The sequence below is a fragment of the Brachycentrus maculatus genome, unplaced genomic scaffold (genome assembly GCF_059751285.1).
Source record: "Brachycentrus maculatus isolate JH-2025_06_01 unplaced genomic scaffold, ASM5975128v1 h1tg000102l, whole genome shotgun sequence".
NCBI classification, from domain to species: domain Eukaryota; kingdom Metazoa; phylum Arthropoda; class Insecta; order Trichoptera; family Brachycentridae; genus Brachycentrus; species Brachycentrus maculatus.
This window is the reverse complement of record NW_028280856.1, coordinates 638901-663606: the sequence shown is the minus strand read 5'-3', so window position 1 is coordinate 663606 and position 24706 is coordinate 638901. Positions and strand designations below refer to the sequence as shown.

The following is a 24706-nucleotide window of genomic DNA, read 5'->3' as shown; positions in this document are numbered from 1 at the left end:
TGATTCGGCAGTCACATTGTGGTAATATATATCCATTTTTTATTTAAGTTTTAATTGGTCAATACCACTTTTTCTTTACAACATTTTGAGTGTATCCAAATACTTTTTCACAAATCTGGATTATCTCCAATTAGGAGTTTTAATTTTTTTTTATTCTCGTCAAATTGTAATTGTATAATTGGTAAATGTTATGTGTGTAAAATGATCACTTTAACACCAGCCTATGACGGTCGTAAGCCCCGTAAATGCCGTAACTTCCATATATTTTTTTAAAACTTTGTTGAGAAGGCAAAAAAAATAAAAACCACTATTTCTTGTAATCTATTGTGACATGAATTTCGCTGATTTCCGCATTATTTTCAAATACTTTGTTTTAAAATGACGTAGAATGCATCAAAACACGTGTCACAAAATTATTTACGAAATGGTAGTATTTACCAAGTGAAATGTGTATTTTTATTTTACAACAATTGGATGACACGTTTTGATGTTAAGGGTTATTTTTGTGATTCATCACCTGATGATGTTGAAAGGACCAAATTGAATTCTTCCTTTGCTCCGCTCTGTCAACAGCGATTTTCTGATAGAAAAAAAGCATGTATATAAAATACTCTCCTTATCATTAATTATTTACTTTGTGTAATACCACTTTTATAAACACTTATTTGTGATATTTTTATAAAAATAAAAATTTTGAAAAAGAGAAAGACGACAAATAAATCGCAATGGGAATATTTTCAAAAGTTGACTGGAAGACTCAACTGCTCACAAAAAAGTGAACTGTTTACAAAAGTGGTATTACACAAAGTAAACGATGGATGATAAGGAGAGTGTTTTCTTACCATACCACAATATTATCAATGCTTTTAAAAAACAAAATTTGTAAAAAAAAAAATGTATTAAAAAAGAACTCTACCTTCAAGACACACATGGTGGCTTGGTGGGTCTCTGAATTTTTTTGAAATATGTTTACAATTTGTGTTAATATACTTTTTAAATGTGTATGAAATGTAAAAATTTAACTTCATCTAACTTTAAAATTTCAATATTTGAAAATATATCATTCACGACAAAAACATGTGAACACAAGTGTAATTAAAACTGAATAAAATAATTGCTGATATTTTGTTTTTATTATTTTCACGTTACCAATAAAATTCGTAAGTTTTGAATTTCCCTATTAATAAAATATTTACTAACGGAAAGAGCTGTTAACTATATTGAATATGAGCCGTGATTGGTTGCAAATTGGTTTTTGTTATCTGACTCTGTAATACTTGGTTTTACGTTTTGCGCCATTTAAAGTTCATATGGAGAATTTATTCACTGAAGGTTTAATTTTTTTGTGCCGAATGTGCTATTTCAACAGATTCTGGGTGATTTTTTTTACTCACTGTTACCAACAGTTAGTATCAGTTTTTGTATACACACATACATATGTAAGTAAAAAAAAATATAATGCATTTTAAAATTATAATTGGCTTTCAGATACACATTTTTTTCTTATAAAATGAAACTTTGTTTTAAAATCACTAGATACATTTTATTATAACTAAATTATAATTTCTACCGGTTTTGAAGCTAACCGCTTCTTTTTTAAGACTAATTCATAATAGCATTTAATTTAATTATATTTTCATTACATTTTAATAATAAAATGAAAAATCACAAAGTTAGTGCATCAAATATAAATTATACATATTTTTTTTTAGAAAAACATTGCACGATCAGTTATGCCAAATACTTGAAAGTGGTCAGGTTAGGAGTCGTAACAATCCGCGGGTATATATGAGGAGATGCATGAACGTGGAAGAGGCGAAGAATGTTTGCAAGGACAGAGTGGTGTGGCGCTCTATTCTCTCTGCCTGCCCCTGCGGGGAAGCGGCGTGATGGTTAGTTAGTTATCTTATAATTTAAATGTTACTTTATTTTAAAATCACATTAAATATTTTATTATAATTTAATTATAATGTCTACCGATTTTGAAGCTAACCGGTTGACATTATAATTAAGATTTAATAAAATATTTATAGTGATTTTAAAACAAAGTTAAATTTTAATTATAAAATGGAAAATCACAAAGTTAGTGCTTCAAATATAAATTTAATGAAAAATTACTCTTATAATTGGAGGTAATCTAGATTTGTGAACAAGTATTTGGACACACTCAAAATGTTACAATAAATAACCGCACGACTTTTTTAAAGAATACATATATTCGAAATGTTATAAAAATTACAAGCTTAGCTATAAAATGAGAGGTTAACCTTTTACGGGCTGTAATAGCCGCTAGAACAATATGGCCAATATTGTGTATTACGCCCGAAAAAGGTCGATATAAAAGTTAATATTTTACATCCACATAATTTAAAGACTTGATATATATTATATATATATATATATATATATATATATATATATATATATATATATATATATATATATATATATATATATATATATATATATATATATATATATATATATATATATATATATATATATATATATATATATATATATATATATATATATATATATATATATATATATATATATTTTTTTTTTTTATTTTTTAATTTTTTTTTAATTTTTTTATTTTTATTATTTTTATTTTATTTATTTAATAATAGCTGTACTTGGCCACGCGTTGTTGTGATTCAGTCCGTTTAAATAGAAAATAAAAATAAAAAGAAATTACAATTTTTTATATGTACAATATCACAAAGTAATGATAATATTTAAAAATCTTTAAAACAACAACGCAATCGAAAAAGGTTTAGTGAAAGCAGATGTCAAGAAACACGTTATTCGCCATGATAAATCATGTGCGTTGCTGTAGCTTTCAATAGATGGGGCTGCCATAAGAGTTAAGCAACTTAAAAAAACTTTCTATGTGTTTTTTTTTATTTTAATTTATGTGCATAGGGCACTGCATCGTATTACACTAGAATATAGTACATTTTCTGGGCATTTTCGAAATGTTTTCTATGTCCTAGCAAAAGAAGCATATTTTTAACTTAATATTTACCCGCTACAGGTCAGAAAGTGTTGTTTTTGGATTTTGAAGAAAAAATATTGTTTAATTATTTTTTCAAATATTCTAAATATTTTAAAATGGATAAAAAACCTTCAGATTTTACTTAAAAATATCTGTTGTAAATTAAAAAGTTCAGTAAGTGGCTAGGTATTTATTTTTAATACATTGTATTTTATTTTTAAACATTTATAACGATCTCCTGAAGACGACGTTCTTGAAAGGAGTGAGCGATGTATGCATTCTTTTATAAACTCATAAATATAATTAACCTTTTTTGCAGAGACCCACCAAGCCACCAAAAGTGTCTTGTCGGTGAAGCTTGTTATAATAATAAACCGTACTTTGGATGAGAGCGATCTATTCGCTATTCATAAAGGGAATGTAACTCAAAGCAAGAGGGAAGATATTATTAGAACCTAACTCGAATAGCCGTATTTTTACTAATATTACAAAAACCGAAATGCATTTCTCGGAATTGCATTTGGTCCAAACTCAAAAGCCCGCTTTATGAAATTTTACGACGCTTCGATAGTTTTCATTTGTAGCGGGTCAAGGGTTGTTAATTAAATTCACAGTTAAAGTTACGGGGGTTGTTTTCAGAGCTGAAATTATATTACTTTCAGAATGGGAACATTAACAATGGTATAACAACGATTTTAACAGCTACAATGAATTGTTTTTTCAATCACGCTAATTTATCTTTGTAATTTATTTGTGTATGCGGTCAGGCCAGGAGTCCAAATAATCGGCGTGTGTGTATGAGAAGATGCATGAATGTGGAAAAGTTGAAGAATGTTGAAAAAGCTTAGATTTGGTAAAATAAGGATGAAAGTAAACTGAATGCAGTTGAAATGTGTTCTCTTAAATAAGTGTATGGCAAAACGTCGTATGATATATGTTCCAAGGGTGGTATAAGGAAGAAATGCAAGGCTGAAATAAGCATTTTCTCAAAAATTAAGAAAGGTTTGATAGGATGGTTTGGACATGTGAATCGAATGAGTGAAGAAAGAATGGTAAAAAAAAAATTGTGAGGGGAATGTAATTGGTTATAGAAGACGAAGAAGACCGGGGAAAATTTGCCATGGTCAAGTATTTCGAATACTTGGATGTATGAGGAGATGCATGAATGTGGAAGAGGCGAAAAAGGATAACAAAGAGTGGTGGGGCGTTCTTTTCTCTCTGCCTTAGGTATGCTTTATTTTTTTTATAAGATGTAGTAATTAAATAAATTGTAAATGAATTAAATTGTAAAATAAATGAAATTATATCCTTAATCTTTATAATTTATTTTTAAAGTAATAGCTTTGTTATTATTCATTTTATAATTTAAATACATCTTTTTTTAATAATAATAATAATAAAACCATTATCCGCACCCAATGGTGCATAGGGCACTGTGTCATATTAACGCAGTGTTATCTTAATCGTTTACACATGAAGGAAAGGTGATCAGCCCTCCGCTTCAGGTACCAGTACATGGTAATATTGAATAAATATTACAGTGAAAAAATCACTTATATTTATTTTACCCCCTTCGGGAATCGAGCCCGGGACCTCCAGAACGGTAGCCGAGCGTGCTGACCATTACACATTTTTTTTAAATCACTTTAAATATTTGATTTAAACTTAATTATAATCTACCGGTTTTGAAGCTAACCGTTTCTTTTTCAAGGCATTATAATTAAGTTTTGATAAAATATTTAATAAACACTTAATTTTAAAATGGAAAATCCCAAAGTTAGTGCTTCAAATATTAATTATATTATTGCATTGTACGATTTACAGAATTTAATCAATGACCCGCTACTGTGTACTATGTACATAATATGAAATGCATACAATATTAAACACATGTACGCTTCACTTCGTAAATCCAATTATCGAAGAATAATCACGTAACAGACGCTTCAAATTAAATTAATTTTCGTGCAATTAAAACATTCAGATGTGCTTTATCAAAACAACCACAAAAGCATAACGGAGATTTTAAATAAATTTTTAAAAATCGCCTCTTCCACATTCATGCATATTCTTAAACTTACCCACCGATTATTCCAACTGGCCTGACTACGCTCAGGTATTTCACATATTTTATTAAAATAAGTTTTATCGGTCTTTCTCTGTTCTAGTTTTTAACTACGTTTGCCTCATAAATTTGTTTTAATATTATTTCTTCACTCGTATGTTTATTAACTTATTTATTTAAACTTCATGTACAGAAAATAAATAAGTACATTGGCGGGCTTATTGCAAAAAAGCAACATCTTCCAACCAACCAAAAACAGAGTAGTGATATTGATTAAAACGTTTGATGCTTTATACAGCTGTTTGCAATCAGAGGGTTGATAGTACTTGAGCATGAAAAACATAAATTACAAAACATGATAATAAGGAGGGTAAAGGAAAAGGGAGTTTAGGGAAGGAGGTAGAAGGAAAAACTAAGGGAGGAGGTTTGATGGAAGTTAGGATGCTAATGACAGATAGTAATGTGTCAGACGTTTTTTAAAAGTTATTAGAGAAGGTGCATTTTTTACAAGGAGAGGTAATACTAAAGGTATGTTCTACACTTCCAAACCATCTGAACACACATTTTTTATTTTATTTATTGTTTCGGCATTAACTTTGTGGTAAGACATGTTACAATGATTTAAAAAAATACTTGTTTTTACCACTTGAGTTTTATTTTAGGCTACATGTTTCAGAAGTTAAACTTCCAATATGAAACTTAACAAGAAACTAAACAGAAATTAAACTTTCAATATGGAAGTTTAACTTCTGAAACATGTAGTCTAAAATAAAACTCAAGTGGTAAAAAACAAGTGTTTTCTTTAATCATTGACACATTTCTTAATTTTATCTACAATATAATGCTTATCTCAGCCTTGCATTCATTCTTTCTTTCACTATTAAAACACCGTTCTGCTGTGCATAATACATCGTTCTGCCGTGCATTCATCCGAGAGGTCACATTTTGACTGCATTCAGTCATTCTACTTTTATCCTCCATTTTTCATAAAAGTTAAAAGCTAAATGGAATTTAAAAGTTTCTAAAATAGATTTTGATTTTTCACTGTACTATTTATTCAATTTACCCTGGACTTGTGTACCTGAAGCGGAGGGCTGATCACCTCTCCTTCGCATGTAAATGATCAAGATAACACTGCGTTTGTATCACGCAGTGCCCTATGCACCATTGGGTGGCGGATAAGGGTTTGAAAAAAATAGATATAGTCAAAATGAGAAAATTTGGATTCATGGGACTCATTTTTTATTTGTACTGTTTTTAAAATACAGATTGTAATTGTTTCATATGGTTTTGAAATATTTTCTCCATCAAAATATGTAAATATATCTGTATTTGAACGTTTCACATTGATAAATTGTGGAATTATTGAATTGTTTTCCAACCTGAATTCACTTATTATAAGCTCGTATTGCACAATTACAATATGGACTTGTTTTGCTGGATAGAATAGTACAAAGTTTGAATCGTAAAATGCAATGATTTATTCGCTGCTATCCTTTGTGTCTGCTCACCGAGCTAAAGTTCAAAGCATTTCCTCTATCGTAATATAACGTACTGTTACAAATAACAAATGTAATACAGTAAATTCGAGCAGCAATTATTTTCATTTGATTTGAAAATTAGTTCAAATATGTTAATGGAAAACTACTATTTATTCAAACTTTTATCCACATCCAATGGTGCATAGGGCACTGAATCGTATTGCCACAATGTTATCTTAATCGTTAATTATATGAAGGCAAGGTGATCACTCCTGCGCTTCAGGGGCCAGTCCAAAGTAATATTAAATAAATATTAGAGTGTAAGATCACTAATATTTATTCTCACCCCGCCTTGAAATCGAACCTGGGAACTCCAGCACGGTAGGCGAGCATGCTGACCATTACACTACGGAGGCGGTTTAGAACTAGAACTAATATTTAAATAAAAATATAGTACAGTTAAACCTCGATACCACGGACTTGGGAGGAGGGAGTGTCCATTAATAACGAAAGTCCGTTATATACAAATATGTTAAAAATAAACATGAAAAAATAAATACTGTATTTAGATATAAATAAATAAAACCAAATACAAAAAAAATACAAATTTGTTGTCCTCGGACACTCGTCGTGAAGTGACGTTGCTGTTTGATATCGACGCGCTTGCTTTCAGTAATCCTGCCTTGAAAAAGGAAACAAGTTTTGTTTGCACTTTTAAATTTGGCTATTTTTAAAATTGTTTTTACAATAAACTCTCTAAAATTACGACAAGTATCTGACAAGTAGTCAATACATGTTATTAGGTCGTCGAGATGTGATCTTACCACTAAAAACTTTATGAGGCAAAAACAATTTTGGCAGTGTTGTTGTTGCTCTGGCTAGGTGCAGTCTACGAGCAGGATGGCATTATGTCTCAAATTCTAGTGCTAGACAAATGACGTGATTATTATGGCCGCTAAAAAATTTTTACATGCGGCGACACATGAATTTAAGCATGCATAATATTAACATCACGTTTTTTATTTATTTATTTAAAAAAATAATTTGTGAAACACCATTTTCATTTATGTATTAAATATTTAATCAAACACTGATTTTTAGTCTTGTAAGTTGTATTTAATTGTTAAAAAAAAAAAACAGAAAATATTTAATTTTTTACATTTGACCGGATTTTTTGTCCGTTATGTCCGAAGTTTGTTAAAAAGAGGTACGTTAAATCGAGGTTTTAATGTAGGACGTTTAGGTTTTCAGTGAAAGAGCAAGTTTTGAATGTTATTGTCATGATATTGGAAAACTGTTAGCGTGAGTAAGCTGTGGCACACAACTTTTATGGAAAAAAAAATCTCCCAGCTCTAACACTTTATCGATTTATTAAAAATACATTCAACGGAGCATAGCTGTATGATGTATTGTAAAACTATGATACTTAGTGAAATAAAATGTTTTTATTGGAAAATAACCTATAGTTCTTTAAATTAAAGAAAAAGTGGTACCAAATATAGCAATACCAATGATTAAAGAAAACACTTGTTTTTAACCACTTGAGTTTTATTATAGACTACATGTTTCAGAAGTTAAACTTCCATCATTCAGGTCTGTATAATAACTAAAATATAAAATATAAAATTTTTCTATAAATAAGAAGAGGGGAAAGTAGAAAATGTAGTCTATAATAAAACTCAAGTGGTAAAAAACAAGTGTTTTCTTTTATCATTGTAACATGTCTTACCACAAAGTTAATGCCGAAACAATAAATAAAATAGCAATACCAAATATAGCGATGGACCCTCAGCAATAAACACAAAGATGTAGAAGAAGAAGAAGATATTAATAATATTAAAAAAAGGACGAAGAGTTCTGCGTCAGTTGTCTGTATTTATACATTCTCGAAATCAAGCCAAGATATACGCCAACAGCGGCATAGATCCGTACCGCGCGATAATATTACTGTATTTTTTAAATCTAAGTTTTACTTGGTAAATACCACTATTTCTTAAATTCTATCGTGACACGCGTTTCGATGCATTTCGCATCATTTTCTAACACCATACGGTGTTTTTTTGTTAATGATACGGAATGCATAGAAACACGTGTAACAATAGATTTTAAGAAACAGTGGTATTTACCAAGTAAAACTTTGATAAAAAAAAATTAAAAATGGAAATATTTTACCATAATGTGACTGCCAATTCAATAATTGAAAATGCTATCGTATTTGTAGATAATTTGATATTACCGTATTTTTGATCTGTTTAAGTTCATGACATGTAACAGTTTAAAAAATAATGTAACTGTTTATTATTTTTCCTTATTTTTTTTGGTATTGTGATAAACTTCTGGGTCAAATAATTCGGTCAAATACGTTCAAATTAAGACTTTTCCCATTTCGATAGCTTCTCCCCAAAACTTAATATCGAAGGTGATAAAAAATATTTTTGCGAGCTTTTTGTGTTCTTATGATACACATCAATACTTAAATTCAATATTATTTACAGGTAAGCCTAAGCGGCTTTTGTGAGACTTTTGTATAAAGCTTGTGTTAGTCTTGTTTGTACCGTTGAGTTATGGAGTTTCAGAGTTATGGAGTTAGGGTTTGCAATACGTTACCATTATGTAATTTAGACCAACAGAGCGAAGAAAAATCAAGGTATGAAATTTTATGAACATTTCGACATTAACATATTTTTAATCAGTAATTCTATGTTTCTATTTTTTAAAAGTCAAATGTAAGTGTATGTTAAATTTAAGACATCGAAAACAGTTTATGAAATTTTATTGATTGTTTTTTGTTTTTTGAACTACTCTAATGAATGTTTTGATTAAAGAAATTTACGTACACGCGATCTTTTAATTAAAATTTTAAATAAGAAATTAAAACTAAACACGTGTTTTCGATTTATGGAAATATATTAGAATTATAATTATAAATAAAAAATTAGTTCGATAGTTAACTAACTAATTAAATAACCATCATGCTGCTTCCCGGCAGGGGTAGGCAGAGAGAATGGAACGTCACACCAATATGTGAACGTTACACGTGTGTAAAGTGATAACGTAACCAGCCTATGATAGGTCATAAGCTCTGTAAATACCCAGACTTCCATATTCTACTTCGTGTATTTTGAAATGTCAAAAAAAGGAAAATTAATTATCCACGTTTTTCGAATAAAAGACGGAATAAAAAAAAGGTAACTAAAAAAATGAGCGAATACTTTTCGCGAATATACTCGCAGTATAAAAGCTTTTTTTATGGCGAAACAATTCAACCGTTAGTACTGGGTTAATAAACTATTAATCATACGAGCTAAGCTACAAAGACTGAATATAGCTGCATTCATCCGAGTTGATGACAATACCATTAAACTTTAATGGAATTGTGGCCGGACTAATTTATTCGATTATCCGTTTGGTGACAAAGTAGCTTCGTTAATAGGATCACCGGGTACCATGTTATAAGGTTATACTTTCATTATATTATTGTAGCACTTTAAATATATTTTAAAATAAATATTCACTCAGTATATTTTGAGACATCCTCGTGCGTCATATTTTCCCTTTTTCTTCCCAAAAATATATAAAATGGGATTACTGAACATCATGAAATAAGGTATGCTTATTGTATTATTGAAACTCTTTTTATATTTAGTAATAAATATTCCTAAAAACTTTATCATAAAAAGATGGTTTTAAGTTTTGTACTGACATTTCTTGGTGGAACTGCATTATATATAATAAAATAAGAAACTATTTAATTTTTTTCAAGTGAATTTTGTTTGACCAGCAACCGGGTTTCGTCGCAACCGACATTATCAGACTAGTCTGGTGATGTCGACTACGATGAAACCCGGTTGCTCGCCAAAAAAAAAATTGTGGAAAAAAATAAATAGTTTTTATTTTATTATATGGAACAAGCATCAAATAAATTAGTATCATTTTTGATATTTCAACATAGATGAAAAAAATGGAAGTCTAGGCATTTACATTGCATACGACCTGACAGTAGGGTGGGCAAGTGACCACTTTACACACGTGTAACCAATGATTAATAATCACACTACTCAAATATAAGAATGACATCAAAAAAATGTCCACGATTGCGGCTATGTTGTTGTTATCAATATGTCATCAACACACCCACATTCCTGATACTGTGTAATCGAATAGATTTATTGGACAGATCAAAACTACAATAGACGGTATCCTGTTGGATCGTCATTCTTAGTAATTTTTTAAAATTGTATCATAAACTATTTTTAAATTAATTATAACTATTTTTTTTTATTTATGTAGGTACCTACTTATGTATTACAACTTTACAAAAGCTAGATTTTTTATAAAATAAAAATGACAGATTCTGGTTTTATCTCCTGTAATTTCATATCCAGATCGTCAATCACTTAGTAGAGTGAAAATAATAAAACTATCATTTTCTCTCTAGAAACTGTCACCGTAATAAGATGAATGATGAGCTTCGAAAATGGTGGTAGCATTTGAAGTGAGGATCTCTAATACTTTCTACTTGATCCATCATCATTACCGTGGGCAGTTTTTAAAAATCTGACGAAAATATGAGCTGTAATGGATACAGCCATACAGAAAAAATATCTTGGATCGGGTTATTCACACGTTACCGGATATATTTTTTGTTGTTGATAAACGAGTATTTATAAAATAGAAAGATTCGTTGAGAAAATTATAAACATATTTACAAAATTTTGAGTGTGTCCAAATACTTGTTCACAAAATCTGGATTATCTCCAATTACAGGAGTTATTTTCACATTATTTTTTGACATCTCATCAAAGATGAAGAAGAATTTGGAAAACCTCACACACTAATAAAAGAGTTTCTGCTTAATAAAAAGCTTCTTTACATCTCACCAATAGATGTCTCTAGTAAAGTTCTAGTGATTCAAGAACAAGGTTTCTAAATTGGTTCATATATATAGAACTTCCAAGAATTTGAGTAGTGTGGTTGTCAATAATGGGTAGAATTGGTGAATGTTACACGTGTGTAAAGTGATCACTTAAACTAGCCGATGACGGTCGTCAGCCCCGTAAATGCCCAGACTTCCATATTCTTCTTCATCTTTGATGAGATGTCAAAAAATATTATGAATATATTTTAACAAATTGGGCGAATATTGTTGCCAATAACTGGTACATTTAACGTTTGCATAAAATATTATTTTCATGAATTGATTCGGCAGGTAATTTTTGGTAATAAAAAAATTGTTTTCACTTTGTAAATACTACTTTTTCTTTTAGTTTGTTAGTATGTTTGTATGTTTATACATATGCTTAAAAATATTTATTTATTGTGAAAAGAAACTGTTATTCTGAAAGGATGATCTGAAAAAGCTATCTGGCAATCGTAGCATATCCAACCTTCATTTGTGCTTGACAAGCACTTTTGTGATGAGGTTTTTACCTCCTCATCAGCCTCCCTAGGAAGCTTGCCACTCTTTTTCTTAACAAACCTAACACCACTATACATTAAAAAAATCTCTCAGACATAAGATTTCACAATTTTACATGTGTTTGATGATGATATCGAATATATCAAAACATATGATTTATTCACATATTGCTCACTATTAAAAAAAACTTGATTTTTCAGGAGATCGTTTTTTTATGTTTAAAAATATAATCAAATGTATTAAAAATAAATATCAAGCCACTTATTGAACTTTTAACTATGCAACAGATCTTTTTAGGTAAAACCTGAATGTTTTTTCTCCATCAGAAAAATATTTAGTAAATTTAAAAAAATTATTAAACATTACCTTTTATTCAAAATGCAAAAACAACACTTTTTGCCCTGTAGAGGGTGAATATTAAGTTAAAAATATGGCAATTTAGCTGGGATATAGTACATTTTCTGGGCATTATGAAAATATGCACAACTGAAAATTTATGATTTTTGATATTTAACGTTGTTGAAAGGAGTGAGCGATATGTAAAGCAGTTTTAGCACCAGGCTAATTTGCCCATTTGCTTAAAAAATATCAAAAATATTCATAACAAAGTAACTGCCGAATCAATTAATGAAAAAATATTAATTTTCACATCAAATCCACCATATTTCAATGCAGCCCACTTTTATCTATTTTGTATTGTCCATCGTTTTGATTCAGGTCTGGTTACTTTATTATTATCTCCTTCGGAGTATACTGAAATAGAATTGAATGCTAAATGGGAGATAGGCAGATTCTGATAAGTAATAAATTGCCTAATACTCGGCAGACAAAGATAAACTTACCCCATTCTGGTAAAGAGTAACATTTTGGAAAAGCAATTATTATCAATTTAATTACATGAACCCTTTGAGACTGATTGTTCATTCAAATTAATATGAAATTAGTATTTATTATGTTCCTACCTAAACATTTTGAGACTCAATGGAATTGGTTATGACTAAAGGGTAGGTACAATACGTTTCCTCCAAATTCGTCTGAATTCAATTTTATTATTTCGAATTGGGGATGATTATTAATGGGAATGATTATCAATACATTTACATTTATAGATATCCATAGTACAGAGTTGTTTGACAATTTCTTATGACTATACGAGTTGTTTAGTTGTTTTTGAGAATTGCGAAATTGAGAAAAAGTAGGATTGTTTTATATTTTTGAATTTCATTTCTTACATTTAAGTTTTGTACTGACATTTCTTGGTGGAACTCCATTTTGTAGAATGAAATAACAACCATGTAACCTTTTCCGGATAAATTTTATTTGACTAACAACCGGGTTTCATCGTAACCGACATCATCAGACTGCTGTGAGGCTAGACAAAATTCTAAATTATAAACACTATAAAGCAGGAGTTAAAAACCATGTTTTAGAATTTTGTTCAGCCTCACATCAGTCTGATGATGTAGGTTACGATGAAATCCGGTTGCTTCTCAAATAAAATTCACGCAGAAAATGCTACATAGTTGTTATTTCACTCAATAATTTTTCTGTTTAAATTTTATCATGACTTGAAAAATTGCAAATTTGGATCAGAGAAATTTATATTTTGTTACTCATCTTTCTGATTTTATCACTCTTTGATTTAAAAAAAAAGTGAATATATAAAAAAGGAACGCTAGGCTGAATTAGGAATAGGTAAAAAGATTTGGAAAAGTTTTTCAAGGTGGTATGGACATGTAGAGCGAATGGATAATGACAAAATGACTTAAAATGTATCAGGCAAGTGTGAACGCGAAAACAAGTCGAGGACGGCCAAAAAATACCACGATCAGATTAATCATAACCAAAAATTTGGTAGTATGAAAAGTTTACGTAACCGGAGGGTATATATGACTAGATATATGGATGTGAAGGAAGCTACGAATATTTGTCAAGAGATACGAGTGTGGCGTTCCATCTTCTCTGCCTACCCCTGTGGTGAACGGCGTGATAGTAGTAGTAGTAGTATGGCGGTACCATCTGTTAGAAGTTACAATAACTTATGTAAACATGGCGGACAGCGTACTTCTTGACAACTGCTGTCACTATTTTTTCAATAGATTTTCAATATTGCCATACTTTCAAGCATTATGATATTAAGCATACGAGAAATATGTGATTTTTATTTATTTTTTATTTTCTTTTTAACCAGACTGAGCTATAGCAGCGCGTCACTGGGTACAAAATTTATGTCATTGTTATATTATAATGTTATAAAGCATTAATATTCATAAATGTATTTTTTATATTTTCAGGTAAGCAGATCAACCATACCATATCGGAGGATAAATTAATAGGTAAAAAAAGTATTTCAATATTATTTAATGTTAAATGTACAAGTTTATAAAATACAAAGAGACGTTTTCCAAACTAAATTGGCTACCTAAAAAATTAAATTAGACCTTTAACAAGCCGAATTGGACGCATTAAAATTAAATTAGACTTTATATTGTATAGGGTGGGGCGTAGTCACTACCTTTTTTGAAACTCTCGCTACAAAACTACGTGGAATTGTTTAATTGGTTTTGTTTTTATTAATGTAACTATTTTTAATTATTTACTTGTTTAAACGTACAGCTGTACAATTCCTTAACAAATAAAGAAATGACAGTTTCCCCTAGAACGCGTTCCTATAGCGCGTTTGAAAGCACAGGATCTTAAGTTTTTTTTTGAGATTAGTTTAGTGTCAATCACGCTATGGACGGACCAGGAACGCACGCTTATCGTGGCGGCCTACTTTTCCTTCAGGCGTTTCGTCGTCGCAACTCAGCGTGCATTCAGAAAACAATTCAATATTGCGTCTGCAGGTCATATGCCTAAACGTAAATTGATTTTTACACCAGGTGTCATGCATTAAGATGTAAGTGAAAACATTCAGAGATACTGGTAATATGAAGAAGCAACAAAATGGACCATCAGGATGCCTAAAAACGTCGACAGTCGAAAACGTCGTTATCATGTCCATTTCTTCGAGTTTTTTATACCTAAGCTTGAAGAAAAAGATGTACCCTAACATCCCCATGTCTGGTTCCAACGGGATAATGCAACGACTCACACGACACGAACTTTCTCTCTGAGAGCGATCTTCAGTGGCCAGATTCCCAGATTTAGCTCCCTGTTGGTATTTTTTGCGCGGCTACCTTAAAACATTGATTAACACCAATCGTCCAAAGACTCTTGGTTAGCCGAAGGACAATATTCTTGCAGCTAATGCAGACATAGGCACAGATATGCTAGAAAAACTTGTCAGAAATGGAAAAATTCGCCTATCTTAGCGGATTGACAAGAACAGTAGCAGTCATCGAGATGTCGTTTTTAAAGCTAAATGAAATAAAACTTAAAATGTGGTCCTGTATAAAGAAAAAAGAATTAAATCCATACTAACAATACTTTTTGTGTTATGATTTTTTCAATAAGAAAGTGATCATGCCCCACCCTGTATTTTACAAAAGGATAGAATTTTTAAAAATTTATTCAAAGTAGTACTCATAATTCTACATTGTATTGGAAATTTAGTCTTAAAATTTAAGTATACATTGCACACGCATAGACTATGACAGCGCGCCGCACAGGCTTGCCATCTTGACGATTAATGCACTTGCTAGTATTAAGATTAAATGATTTGGATAGGTATTCACACTGACGGTTTATGTATGTTACTAGAACTCATTTGAATATTTATTTTTCGAAATTCTAACTTTTTTATAATATACAATTTTACGTCCAATAATGAAACATTGAGGCGCACGACGATTTTTAAGTATTCAATACCTTTAGGACAGTATTACCTCCAAAAAACTATTTTTATCATTCACCGTTCATTTTTTTAAATACCACTTAAAAACACTTCTTATGACATGAGTATGAGTCTTAAAGTAGTGTTTTTAAGTGGTATTACACAAAGCGAACGATGAATGATAAGTATTATATTACCATACCGCAAAGTAAGCTTTTAATATACAAAAGTTTCATTTTTCTTCATGCTTTATACATAATTACAATTGTTTACGAACCTTTATTCCTTGTAAATTAATTTTCTGTTCAGAGAGATGAAACGTAAGTATATTTGAGGGAAGTCAATTAAGGTGGATTTTCACAATTTCTGTGACGTAACAAAGCGCCCGAAAAGCAGGTTTAACCGTTAAAAACCTTCTGTATTATCCCTTGCCTGAGGCAAAAACCTAATGACTCGAACAATGATATCCCACGTTTGTCTTTTGCCCTTTCCATTACTTTTTAAATTATTAAATGTCGCAAAGTTATCTCTTTCTAAAAGTGTGTAAAGACGACTCAGTAAATTTATTATGATTTTATATAACAGGCACCGTGGCGTAGTTGGGTAGACGGTCGACTACGAAACTGTTGTTCGCGGGTTCGATTCCCGCCAATATCAAAATAAATTCAAGAAATATTCACTTTCAATTTGTCAAGGTGTTAAATTTTTTGATATATTTTTTTACATTAACCTGCCCTATCTTTACTATCCTACCTGCTTCGTATATATAGATATATATGTATTTATATATATATGTTTATATATATATATATATATATATATATATATATATATATATATATATATATATATATATATATATATATATATATATATATATATATATATATATATATATATACATATATATATATATATAAATATATTTATATATATATATATATATATATATATATATATATATATATATATATATATATATATATATATACATATATATTTATATATATATATATATATATATATATATATATATATATATATATATATATATATATATATATATATATATATATATATATATATATATATATATATATATATATATATATATATATATATATATATATATATATATATATATATATATATATATATATATATATATATATATATATATATATATATATATATATATATAAATATATATATTATATATATATATATATATATATATATATATATATATATATAAGTGATAAAAGTTAATATAAGAATATAAATATAAAAATAATATAAAAAATATAAAAAAATAAATATAAGTGATTTTTTCACTGTAATATTTATTCAATATTACCATGGACTGGTACCTGAAGCGGGGGGCTGATCACCTTTCCTTCATATGTAAACGATCAAGATAACACTGCGTTTATATGACACAGTGCCCTATGCACCATTGGGGTGCGGATAAGGGTTTTATTATTATTATTATATATATATATATATATATATATATATATATATATATATATATATATATATATATATATATATATATATATATATATATATATATATATATATATATATATAAATATACATATAAATATATAAATATATATATATATATATATATACTAAAAATATATATATATATATATATATATATATATATATATATATATATATATATATATATATATATATATATATATATATATATATATATATATATATATATAAATATATATATATATATAAACGACGTTTTGTTTTTGCTTGAAAAGCATGTAAATAAATTTATATAATTAGCAATACAACTATTTATTTGAACTCGGCATAATATATTTTGTTTCTAAATTAACTCTCGAATAATTTTCTTTATATTCCTCCGTAAGAATTTCCTGTGAATTTTGAATTATGCCCGCCTAAATTATTGTAGGAGTTTTGACAATTACTTAAGCAAATACGTAAATTTCAAAGCCACAAACCTAAATATATTTATCTCTTTGTGAAATTTAAATTAAGTTACGAATTACTGAATTAAACAAAGGGTGGATGTTTTACGATGAGGGATGTAAATTGTAGCAAGTATTTATATGTGGGAGTTATATTAAATATCTTTGAATTGTCATCTCGTTATAATTAGGTTAAAAGGTGTTATGCATAATTAGCGTATATAACAATAAGATATCGGAAGCTTCAAACTTTGAATGAAGACGTTAAATTGACCCAGAAGGATTGCGAATAAAAATTTATATTCACAATCCTTTGACTATGAATAAAAAAAAATTGTCTTAAGAAAAACGTACATGAATATTAGAAATTATATTTTCAGACATCTCGTAGCATATTCAAAAATTCGTGTAAAAATCTTGCATACATTTTATGAAGGTTTCTGCCAGTAAAAAAGTTATTAATTTTTTTAATAGATTTCGCCAAAGTACTAAAATGTATTTGTGCCGTTCAATTGAACCATAAATATAACGTTCCCAAATTTGAGTAATTTAATTGTCAACCATGGCTAGAATCGTGAATGTTACAAAGCGTTTAAAGTGATCACCTGCAACGCCTATCCAAGGCCATGCCTTCAAATCATGTTTTCTTTCTGTACCATCCATGAATTCTTTGGTCTTCCTCTTGATGTCTTTCGAGAAAGATCTATGCGATCGTCTGGTTTACAATATGATAAGGTTTTCTGCATCCTATGTGCCTCCAATACGTCTCAATCACTTTTCTTTAACCTCATTTTGATGTCTATCACACCTAGGCTTCCACGAATGTGTACTCTCTTTATTTTGTCCTTAAGAATTCTCCAGCTGACCATCTAGGCATTCACATTTCAGCGGTATCTAGTTGCCTAGAGTAGATGTTATATATTGTCCAGCATTTGGAGCCCTAGAAGAGCGCAGGTCTGATAATTGTTTAGTAGACTTTTTCTTTTTGGCTGGTATTTTTGAGTCACAAAGGACTCCCTCCCGTCAGGGATCGGAACTTCATCTTGATATACTTCGTAGTGTATTCTTCAACTTTAAACCGCAAAAACGTATCGCCAGGAAACTGTTGAGTTAAAATTTATATGGATAAAATATACTAGGCAAAAACTTTTCAATTTAAATATTTTCCATTTATTTAATGACACCTAGCCACAAATGACATATTTTTTGTTGAAAATTTCGCAAAACATGAAAATTTTGTAAATTTTGAATACATGAAAAACATGAATTTATAATTTCCTTTTCCAAAATACATCACCATGTTTTCATTAAACCAAGTCCTCTTGTTATGTACCCACAAACTTTTTTATATACCTGAAAAAAAAGTTTTTTTATGTAAACACCTTTCGATGAAACATTTGCAGTTTTGGAAATTAGTAGTGTGTTATGAAAAAAAAACTCAATGACAAGTATTAATTTTTTTTTACCTTTATGTTACCTACAAAAATCATCCAATGATTTTCATTGACCTTTTAAACGGGAAATATTTTACATATTACATCGTGGTGAGGGTGGAATATATTTCAGGGGTAGAAAGCCGGCTTGTTCGTGTTTATAAATTCCCCGAGGGTTGGTGTGGGCAGTCAGCGAGAAGGGGAGGAAGGGCGAGAGTCGGAGCAGAACAATGTCCCAGCGCGATATTGAACCACAAATCATCTGATTACTTAAAATACGCTGACCACTCCAATACACTATACACAAAGGAATTAATACAAACAACATTATCCAGATATATGGTACATACAGGCTTAGGAAAACACCATCATATCAGTCCATTAAATACATTAAAAAATAACTGTCCTTTTTTAATTTTTGATGGTGCATACGGTACCGTATGGGATCAACGCAGTACTATCTTGATAGTTAATTCCTCTCCTCTTCTTTTCTTTCCTTCATATTCCATTGTATACCATACCTTTACCATTTTACTCCCTCCATCACACCCACACACACATACACACACACACACACATACACATGCACGCACACACATATAAACATATACTCACACATACCCACCATCTATTCTCTTTGTTCTCTCTTAATATATAACAGTATTCATAACATATACTCGTATGTGCAATTATTTGATTGGTTTATATTATCCACCGACACTTCGTGATGGAATTGCATTTTAAATATATCATTAGATTAAAACCAATATTTTTAGCTTTTCCACTTTATTTTTATTTGACCAGCGACCGGGTTTCGTCGTTACCGACATCATCAGACTGGTGGGAGGCTATAAAAATTGTTATGTTATATATAATAACCTTGTTTATAATATGCCTTGTTTGATATATAACAACAATTTGTATAGCCTCCCACCAGTCTGATGATGTCGGTAATGACGAAACTCGGTCGCTGGTCAAATAAAAATAAAGTGGAAAAGCTTAAAATATTGGTTTTAATCTAATAATATATTTGATTGGCTTTTATCATTGTCAATCTAACGTTTTTTTTTCTTTTGTTTTATGTACAAGCGGTAAAATTCCAAATAAAACTAAAAAAATACATAAATATCATCAATTCTATAAACTTACGGTGATCGTCCCTTTATTATGTACCTTTATACAAAATCGTACCAAAAAATAACTCTTCTGCTTTCAAAAACCACCTTAATATACTATTCTCATCGCTCAGTATTCCAAAATCACAAAGCTGAAACAAAAGCTAGTTTCCACACATTGTTCGCCTCTGTATCGTAAGGATTTGGTCGTTTGGCTACCGTGTTAGAGGTCCAGGGTTCAATTTCCAGGGGGGTCAAAATCAATATTAGTGATATTTATGTGATATTACCTGAAGCGCAGGGCTGATCATATTTCCTTCGTATATTTAATGATTAAGGTAACACAGCTAGTACATGATGCAGTGCCCTATGCACCATTGGATGTGGATAATGTTTAGAAGTAGAGTGTGATATTGAATCTCGAGTCACATTTTTTATTCGTGGGATAATTACTAATAAGACCTCTCTACTTATAATTATACCCACCTCTACCAATACCTGAATTATTTTTTGATCATTAGTTTTTGTGAACACCTATCCATGAAAACATCTGTTGTTTTCGAAAGTAGTAGTTTGAAATAAAAATCAATTAGTGGTCTAAAATAAATGTTTCAGTTTTAATTAGCAACATGTCATTCCACAAAGTTAATGCTAAATCAATAAATACAATAAAAATCTTATTGTCAAACTTTCGGGGATAAAATTCAATATTGTGTTAAAAGATTTGATTTTATTTTTTATATATTTTTTAGGTGCCTTAGAAAATTTTCCTTGCCAATTGTGTACAAGGATTTACAGCATATTCATTTAAAAATGAAAGAAGATATGTATGGTTCATAATAAAGTATAAAGTTGATCCCTAAAAAAACAAATACAAAAGATACAACAGTACAATAGACAAAAGGGATTCGGTATCTTAGATCAATCAAGATCTGTCACATAGCTTATTTATTTGTCTTATTCAAAAGATTCGAGTACGTTTATAACAAAGTTTACTTAATCTCAAGCCTAAATATTACTTCATTAGTGATAAAAGGTACCCTTTTTATTAGGGAACTACTTGAAATCATGTCACATAGTGGTTAAATAAGGTTTTGAAGAAGGATTTTGAATATCGGAAAAGTCACTAATAACTCTGAGGGAAACTATGTAGAACTAGTCTAAGGGGGAGAGGGTTGACTGAAAGTTTGTGCAGGGTCCTGAAAAGTTGTGAGGGCACAAGAAGTTTGACAAATTGCAAAATTATCATTTGCAAGCGGAAAATCTCTCGAGCAAGTTTGACGTATTTTATTTTGTAAACAGCGTAAATATTAAGTCCTCATATTAAATCGTGAATTTGAGCGATAAACTCTAAAAATTTGTTATTATTTATCTAAATTTTACTATGTAAATACCAGTATTTCTTAAAATTTATTGCGACACGTATTTGAATGCATTTCACATAATTTTCAAACACCAAAATGATACGGAATGCATCAAAATACGTATCACAATAGGTTTTAAGAAATAGTGGTACTTTTATGTAAAACTTGAATAAAAATGGAAAGTTTCTTAAATGTTTTTCGCAGATACTTTGTGGCACATTTTATAAACTTTATAAAATAAAACAACTTTGTTTTAACCACTTTTAATTGGTACACTTTATTCAACCGATTTTGACAAGAACCTTGTCATTATCAGGGTTTATGTACTAAATTCTTCAACATGTAAATATTCATAATTAATTACTTTTTTTTTACCAAAATCTTCCACTAAAAAATGGATAGATTTTACCACAAAGTGACTGCCGAATCGATTAATGACTTTTTATGTTTTACTTTTAGTTAAACAGATTTTCATGCTGTCTTATATGTTATTTTCGACAGAAGATCTCCGTTCTAATAATATTTTACGGGTGAATTAAAAAATAAATCACCAATTGTTTAGAAAAATTGGAGTTGGTTGAAAGAACGAACACTTATATTTGTATTTTAATAAATAAAACGTAAATGTGCTCGTAAACGTAAAAGCAGGAGTAGAAAAACCGTTGTGATTTATATCAAAGTCCGGAAGGTGTCCTATCTGGGGCATATGCTTAGAGGAGAAAAGCTATTCCAATAGGAGTCGACGAGATGTGGACAGAAGGCGTGTTTCCTAGCTCCGGAATGTACGAGATTGTACGGGGAATGAGCAGTTGAGGCATATTTTAGAGCTGACCAAACAGGATACTCTCAAATAATAGTCAACATTGAAGGGACTTGACACATTAAGAAGAAGAATTACATTGTTTGGCCCATAGACAAGCACGAAATTAAACGAGACATCCCAAGGCTGAAATTGTTGGGTAATATTGTCATACTTTGACCTACTTTGAAAATCACAACGTCTAAATTACTTACTGAAATTTGGGACGGAATGTCGCAAAATGCCCGTGATTGTCACCGTCAAACCTGAAATTCAGCAAGGCTTTCGAGTTTGCGAGGAATGCCCCTTTTTGGGGTCTGTTTCGAGTTACACCCCACGCGAATTCTTCGTCCTTGGTAAAAATAAAATACAAAATATTGGTCACATGTTTTGACATAATAGGAATGTTTAATGTTATCATACTTCGTCGAGGATTTTCGTTTGAAAACATAAATTTTATGTCACAGATTGTTCTCAGTTACCACATTTTGGTATTCTATACTTGGTACCATTTGAACCCTAAATATTCGTTACAGTTACCATTATTTTATCAATAATGCTTATCTTAGCCCTACACTCCCATATTTTACCATTATATCATACATTTTACATGGTTTTACCTCTCATCTGTTTGAAATATAGTTCACGACCGTCGGGAATCACCTTTGAAATAAACTTTTTTTCTTCTCTTCTTTACTAAACGTTGACTGGATTGATCGTTTTTACGAAGTACCCAATATTTCTAAACCGATATCTAAACTTTTGCGACAATAGTCCGGTTTTTGTACTCCTATTAACTCTTCCTTTATCGTCTTCTTTTTAACAAAACAAATGTATGTATTTTTCTACTAAAATGATAATTTATATTATTAAATGGGAAAATACCGTCTTTCCAGGGCAATGTGGCCTGACAGAATTCAACGATTTTCATCAATCAATGTGACCGAGTAATATGTAGCTTTGAAGGATGAACAAACATGATTTAAATTGGCTTTGCATGTTCTAAAATGTGTAGTCTATGTTCAGACCATTCTAGCGAGAATAATATGCTCACTGGGTATTCGTTACGTATTTTAAGGGTGACGGCGGTACTATTTAGAACAAATTGTATACTTGGTTTTAAAAGCTACATTACATTGTCATCAAAATATGATTTTTTTACAACGCTCTCAAACAAAATTTGCTTGTTGACTTTTAATGTCGATGTGATTTGATTTTTTGATGTTTCATATTTTTTGGAACATGAATAATGTGAATTTTATATATTGGATAATAAGGCCACTTTTGATTTTATTATGTAAATACGACTAGTTTTGAGAACAACGGATATTCTTATAGGCAGGTAATAATGTTAAATATTTGTAATTGCACTTGTTGGTGAGGACATCTGTAGTTCTCGAAACTAGATGTGTTTGCATTCGTAAACTCAAAAGGATTTTTTCGACTTCATTAATTGATTCGGCAGTCACTTTGTAGTAAAATGTATCCATTTTTAATTAATGTTTTACTGTAAATAGAACAGCATTTTGAGTGTGTCCAAATACTTGTTCACAAAATCTGGATTATCTCTAATTACAGGAGTCATTTTCATATTATTTTTTGACATCTCATCAAAGATGAAGAAGAATATATAAGAATATATAAATTAGAATATATTTGATGAGATGTCAAAAAATTATATGAAAATGACTCCTGTAATTGAAGATAATCCAGATTTCGTGTGTCCAAATACTTGTACTCGTGTGTACTCAAAAGGATTTAAATAACTTATCTGGTCAAATTATAAGCTCAAATAATAAAAATAAATATACTGTTTTCTGGCGTTTCTCATGTGTGTGATTAAAATCCAGGATTCGGACCTCACATACTAATATAAGAGTTTCTGCTTAGCTTCTTTACATCTCACCAATAGATGTCTCTGGTGAAGTTCTAGTGATTCAAGAACAAGGTTTCTAAATTGGTTCATAAATATAGAACTTCCAAGAATTTGAGTAGTGTGGTTGTCAATAATGGGTAGAATTGGTGAATGTTACACGTGTGTAAAGTGATCACTTAAACCAGCCTATGACGGCCGTCAGCCCCGTAAATGCCCAGACTTCCATATTCTTCTTCATCTTTGATGAGATGTCAAAAAATAATATTTAAATAGAACATTAATTAGTGTAATGTTTTACTAAAATAGTGGTATTTACAAAGTAAAATATTTTTTTTACATTCAAATTATCATGAAAATAACCTTTTTGTACTTTTAAAGTATTCAAAATAAAACATAAAAACATGAAAAATTTATTTCATA

General features: G+C 29.8%; 1 protein-coding gene across 4 annotated transcripts in view; it reads left to right on the top strand.

Moving 5' to 3' along the window:
* Positions 1–24706, top strand: part of cpx (synaptic transmission protein complexin) — a 561632-nt gene that overhangs the window by 136905 nt on the left and 400021 nt on the right. For 2 of the 4 annotated variants that reach the window (XM_088258681.1, XM_088258680.1), the window contains exon 2: positions 14261–14302. The exons of the other annotated variants lie outside the window; for them this stretch is intronic. The gene's annotated coding sequence lies outside the window, so the exon portion shown is untranslated. The remainder of the gene's footprint in view (positions 1–14260; positions 14303–24706) is intronic. 4 annotated transcript variants of the gene reach the window in all.